This window comes from Apteryx mantelli, chromosome 2 (genome assembly GCF_036417845.1).
Source record: "Apteryx mantelli isolate bAptMan1 chromosome 2, bAptMan1.hap1, whole genome shotgun sequence".
Classification (NCBI taxonomy): Eukaryota; Metazoa; Chordata; class Aves; order Apterygiformes; family Apterygidae; genus Apteryx; species Apteryx mantelli.
In genome coordinates this window covers 139,258,298-139,264,297 of record NC_089979.1, presented here as the reverse complement: position 1 = coordinate 139,264,297, position 6,000 = coordinate 139,258,298, and the positions used below count along the sequence as shown (strand labels likewise).

General features: G+C 37.5%; 1 long non-coding RNA gene across 1 annotated transcript in view; it reads left to right on the top strand.

Moving 5' to 3' along the window:
• The first annotated feature begins 4,543 nt into the window (after positions 1-4,543).
• LOC106483413 (uncharacterized) overlaps positions 4,544-6,000 on the top strand; it is a 37,641-nt gene continuing 36,184 nt past the window's right edge. Inside the window, exons 1-2 of the long non-coding RNA XR_001292384.1 lie at positions 4,544-4,560; positions 4,910-5,077. This is a non-coding gene — a long non-coding RNA (uncharacterized lncRNA). The remainder of the gene's footprint in view (positions 4,561-4,909; positions 5,078-6,000) is intronic.

The following is a 6,000-nucleotide window of genomic DNA, read 5'->3' as shown; positions in this document are numbered from 1 at the left end:
TTTAAACCATTTGACAGACATCGCAGAGAATTAGCCGATGAAGAAGGAGCACAGCAGTTGTCAAACTGGAGCCACAGGTATCTGGGTGTGCGTTTTGTCCGAGTAGAATGACCCTCCAGGAGGAGGCAAATATTCAGAGCAATTGCTGTGTAAGAATGGTTTTTGGGTATGCGTTTTAGGGAAGCTTGCTGCTGCTATGGGGGCGAGTTAAAGAGCAATCGTACTAAAAAAAAGGACCTGCAGTGACCAGCCTGGAGAGACGTTGCAAATTTTTATAATGCACAGGAGAAAAGGAGGCCATTACCCTCACAGGCAGTCTGCTAAGTGTGCGGTCATCATTGTCATCATTGTTCTGCCAGGGATTGAAGCCTTGTAGAATGGGGCTAATTAGGGGTTTTCAACGTTTAAGGAGATTTGCAAAGGATTTTACTGATTTATAGGCTCTTTCTCTTACTCAGCAAGTCATCAGTCTTTCACTCACGCCAGCAAACATGAGAACCTCCCACCAAAAGCTGTGCCTCTGGCAATTTCTGCCGCAGCCGGAGCGTGCTTCCACAAATCAGCGGATGGATTTCTCAATTTTTCACAAGCTAGCTGAAATCTGAGTGGAACAACAGAAAACCTGTCCCCTTTTCAGTGCTGCTGGCAGGATCAGCAGCCCAGAAACATTTGCCAGTTCAATCACAGTGTAGTCAGAAGGCATTAAGAGAGTCTAAGCAACTTCAGGCCCCAACGTTCAGGACAGTATATGCACACGAAGCCATCAGTTGTACCATGCTGTGCTTACAGTCTAAAAGACACATTTTAAAACTAGTTGCTTGCAGAGTATCTTACTGTTTTGATAACACTGCATCCTCTTTAACTTTGCACATGCAAAACATACACTGTCTCAATATGTAGTTTTAAATTATTCATTGTGTTCTTCAAGTCAAACAATTTAGTGGAGCATGTAAGGTGTGAGTGTGTCAGACTTAAATCAAATGTATTTTTTCTGTGTTTATAGATTGCCTGGCACAAGAGGTCATAATGAATGAGTCATGGCCTCTACTGGGACTATTTTAATAAGAATGGTAAATAATACATTTCAAGAGTCAGATGGTTTTGCATTTTCATTAAAATAAGTTTGTTCGGATTTGTTTTAATGGGGACTGACGGTTGTGATACAAGATATTCTAAAGACTTGGCTCGGTTGAATGGATGTTCTAGCTCTTTTTTCCAGGAAAAATTCTGTTCTTCAGAGTGTAGAGACAGTATGAAAAAAAAATCACAGAAATGTTGGCCTAGGCCTGTAGGTGGTTTTTATCATAGTTACTGTAAATCTTACATATATTTGTTTAATCAATCCCATAAAATATTTAGAGGTGTTTTTCATTTTCCCATTGCTCATTCTCTAAAATGTCTGAAATTAAATAAAAAATGATCAAGGCATTTTTCTCTTAGCTGGTTCCAGCAAACAGGCCTGTTTAGCCTGAGATTTGAAAGACTTTCTGCCCATCTGTTTTCTTTTTGGTCTTTGGCATTTTACCTACTGAGATTAAATGATTGAAGAGGTAACATCTGTACTTTGTCCAAACCTGGATTACGCTATATGGGAAATAAACATGGGAAATTTTGTGGAATAAACTTTTGAAAAAAGATCTGTAACAGAGGAAACTCTAAGTGTGTGCATGCAGTAAATACAGGGAATCATCACTTCTCCTCTGGGTTTAACACTGGCATACAGTGAAAGGCTTGACAGAAAAAAAGAGGTGGGGGGAGGTTGCTTATTCAAGATCATGCATTTTGCTAACACAGAGCAGCCTCAGCTAGCCTATAATACTAGTTTCCTGCCTTGGGAACTGAAAAAAGGAAGGGGACGGGGGAGGGAATTAGAGACAAATCCAATTTATAAAGTAATAAATAGAAGGAGTGCCACCACTTGTCCTTTCATAGCTACAAAGATGGCATCTTAAATGGCATGCTCTTAAAGTGGAGCTTTTATGCACACAGGACTTCATTTATAGCACTCCCGCTCCTACTAAAATTAGTGACTCAGACATTAGGCGTGTAGTCTTCCTCTGAAAGAAGTTCCTGTCACATGAATATTTCATGAAGCTTTCTAGACAGATGGAAGTAGAAAACAAAAGCCATCCTTGGCTAGACTAAATTTGCCTCAGACTGAGTCACTAGGCTGTTTTCTAGAAAGCTGACAAATATGGACTTGTTCCTGTTTCTGGAGATAAAAGAGCAGCATTGAGCATGCTGCTCCAGTGACAACAAGAGGATTAACTGCACTTAATATTAAGAATGATTATTAGGAATGACTCAAAAATAAGAGTTTCCTCTTGCAAAAATCTCAACAGTAACTCAGTAACTGTGATGTGTTTTATTGTTTGATTCTCTTCCACAATGGAATGAAACTTTTTTTTTTCCAGGTGATGGGCATGGGGAAATTCACCCACTCTCTAGAAAAGTTAGTAGGACAAGAAAGCAATTTGAATACCACCAGGCCTCTGGTCATTTAAATTTCTTCTCTGCTAGTTCAGGGAAAAAATATGAATTTTGTGAGTATCCCAAACCTGTTTATTCACCTTTCTGTCACCATAAAATCTATGCTCAGTCCCAGAGTATTCCCTACATAGTCTTGGCCAAAACAAGTGTATTTCCTTCTAAAATTTTCTCTAGGTGATTCAGCATTTTCTACCAGAGCAAGTTGACCATCAAAAACCTCCCAGCTCACTCCTGCCCCAAGTTCCAGGAATCTTTAGTCTGTCATAGGGGAGAAAAACATGCGGTGACATGAATCATACCTAAGTAACTCATGTACTGCTTTGATGGGGTATGCATTTTGTTCTGTAGAGACAAAAAATAAACACAGGAGATTTTACTGAAAGTGGAGGAATATTTGCATTAAAATATGCAAAGTACTACAGAGGAAGCAGACAAACGAGGGATTGTTTAAAAAATGAAATTGCTGAAATAATTTAAATGTTGAAATAGTTCTCTCAGTGTCTTGGATGATCTAGAAATTTTCTGTTTAAGATTGATTAAGCACATAAAACTCTGCATTGTGCCCACCCCTATCCAACTGGGAAACATCTGGCTTTGAGATATTAGAGATCATAGATGTGCTAATAAAGAGAACTTTCCCAGAGCAGTGAGGATTATTTACATCTTTCGCAAAGACAAATGTTAAATTGTCTTGTCTTAATGATGTTTCAGCTTCAACAATTTACAGAAAAGAAAGTTTGAATAGATAAGAAGCAAGAAAGTTTAACACAGAGAGATGGATATTCTTTGAAGTTCTTCAGCTACCAAGGACAAATTTTTGAAATTTAACCATGAGCAAAAAAGACTTTTGCAGCTAAATACTGGAAACTTTCTAAATGTTGCAGACTGCTGAGGCCATCTCAGGGCAATAAGAATAATTTTGCACCATGTAAGTCCAAACTAGGACATAGTCAAATTGATCTCAGGAAGTCAGCAGACTCCTTGAAGGTCTGAGAAATTATTTTCTGCTAACACTTTAGCTGTAGTCTTTATAGACATTTTTTATCCATGCTTCAGTACAGTTGCTCTGTTATGATCTGTCTTAGGACTAACATGAACTTATCTCTTGGTGCAAATGTTCTTTATGTAAATTCTAGAATGGAGAACAGAGAGGTTTTATATCCTTTTATTGCTTAATGCTTCATAATATGGAACAAAGATTTTATATTATGTTTTGGAGATGCTGATATAAGGAAAAGGATAAGAAGGCAAATAAATACATCTTGAACAATTATGATAATTTACAAAGGGACAAAGGATATGAATGTTTGTTGAATTGACTTCTGCTAACTAACAAGCTGTTGTGAAATTATTTTAAGGTTCCTGTTAAGAGTCAAGCATATTCTCCTTTTCTTTTCTCCTATGTTGATACTGGCACAGGGAAATTCTGTGCAAGCAAGATGTTGCCATTTTTCTTCCATGACCTCTTTAGCATTTGGAGGTGAAAGAATTCTTTAGGCAAAAATTCATTAACTTGTCATTATTTCAAAATATTCTCAAATATTCTATCATAATTCCAAATGTTTCTGCAGACATTTTCTGAAACTTAGTCCAGCATTGTGAATTAACATGGCAAACATCTGGGATGGCTTGAGTAACATGTTCTCAGCATCACTACTCAATGCAACTAGTTGTACCAACTGTTATTGTTATATAACATTATAACTTTTTGTAAACCAATAACTGCCTAAAGAAAAGTTACATTTGCAAACCTGTTTGAAATGGTTTTGTCTGTTTAAATAGTAAATCCAATAGTAATGGCTTGGTATGATTGGAATATCATGAATTTACCAGTAAATCCACTATTACAGCACTATTTCAGCAATTATGCACTGTTTTTTCTTGCAATACTATTCATTTGGTAATGTACATGGCAATGAAAAGATACTTCTGCTGATCTTGCATGTTTGCTTTTAGGGCACTGAGAAAAGAGCTTCCAGACAAGAATTTTACCACTCTGTTGTGTGGAAAATATTCATCAGTGCACCTGATGCTGGAGCTATGCCTCAGGTCATTGCATCTAGCTATGAGGTAAATGAAACGGGTATCATTTTTCCTGTGAACACTCAAATGCACCAGCGTAGAAACCACGAGCCTGCTTGCATCTAGAATGTACAAATCCGGGTGACACAAAGTGTCATTCTCTCAGGAAGAGCAAGAAGTGGTCACAGCATAGTGAGAAATTGTAAACTTAGAATCAAGAACTTAGAATAAAATTAGAATCTCTCTGTAAAAAAAAACCTTCCCAAAATAAAAAGCAGGATGCTTCTTTATGATATATGTTTCATAAATATATCTTTATGCATATCATAAAGATTATGATAACTTATGATGACCTTATCATAAGCATCTTTACGATGTTTCTTTATCTTTATGATAGCATCTACAATTCAGAAGCAGGAGAGATGACCTGAAGTGGGAGAGGAACAGAGCCTGGAAACATGTGCAGAAAACCAATCTGGAATGTGGGAAAGGAGATGAAATATTACAGGGAAAAAGGAAGTGGCCTTCTGCCAATTGAGAAAGTTGATTGGATTCAACTTTGCTGGTACTTTTCAAACTACTGCTTATGTCTGTATTCTTTTTTTCTTTCTGCTTCATTTTTACTGTTTTCAGAATAGGTGGTGCTTTGGAGTCATTAATTGGTAGGTTTTAGCTCCGTACTAGGCTGAAAATTGTATTGTGCTGAAACCACGTTTGTGCTTTCTGCGACACGTAGTCCAGTACTAATGGGTGCTCATTTCAAAATGGAGTGCCTTCACTAAATAAATAAAACTGGCATCAGCTCAGTCCCAAAGGGTTTGCCACCTAATGCCCTGATTGGTGGTGTCTTCCCAGGGTCAGCGATTGAGAATCAAACTGAGGGATTTGATTGGATTTGATGGGATTTGATGGATTCAGGGATTGAGAATGGAATTGAGAAAAGGACTCAGTGAGGATGTTAATAAAAAGTAGGATGAAGAGAAAAGGGTAACTGATAGGGCTGCTATCTTGACAGAAGAGTGTTTTCTTATGTTAGCACTTAGTACACTGAAAGAAATTAATCTTGATGTAGGCCGGTGTTTGTGTGCCTATGCAGGAAGAGTCTTCAGAAAGTAAATGAATAAATTGTGTACTACACAAAGATTGTATACAGGGCAGCATAGAAGCTGCATAGGCAAGAGTCTGAGAAGGACGTGAAAGGATGGTGGTATGACATGCTTCATCTTTGATATTTTTGATCGTGCGTGTATCAGGACTGAATTAGCACATTTACACTGACAATTTTTATGATTTCTCCTGAACAGCTAAGTACAACGTCTGTTTTTATTGTTTATACTCTGTTGTATATGTATTGTTTGCAACACAGTTGTTCAAACCCCTCACTCTTCTTCCCTTGAAGTATATGGTACCAAAAAAATATTATAGCTCTAAAAGTCTAGATTTATTATACCTGTTTGAAGCTCCCACTGGGGGGAATTTTCTATCAGA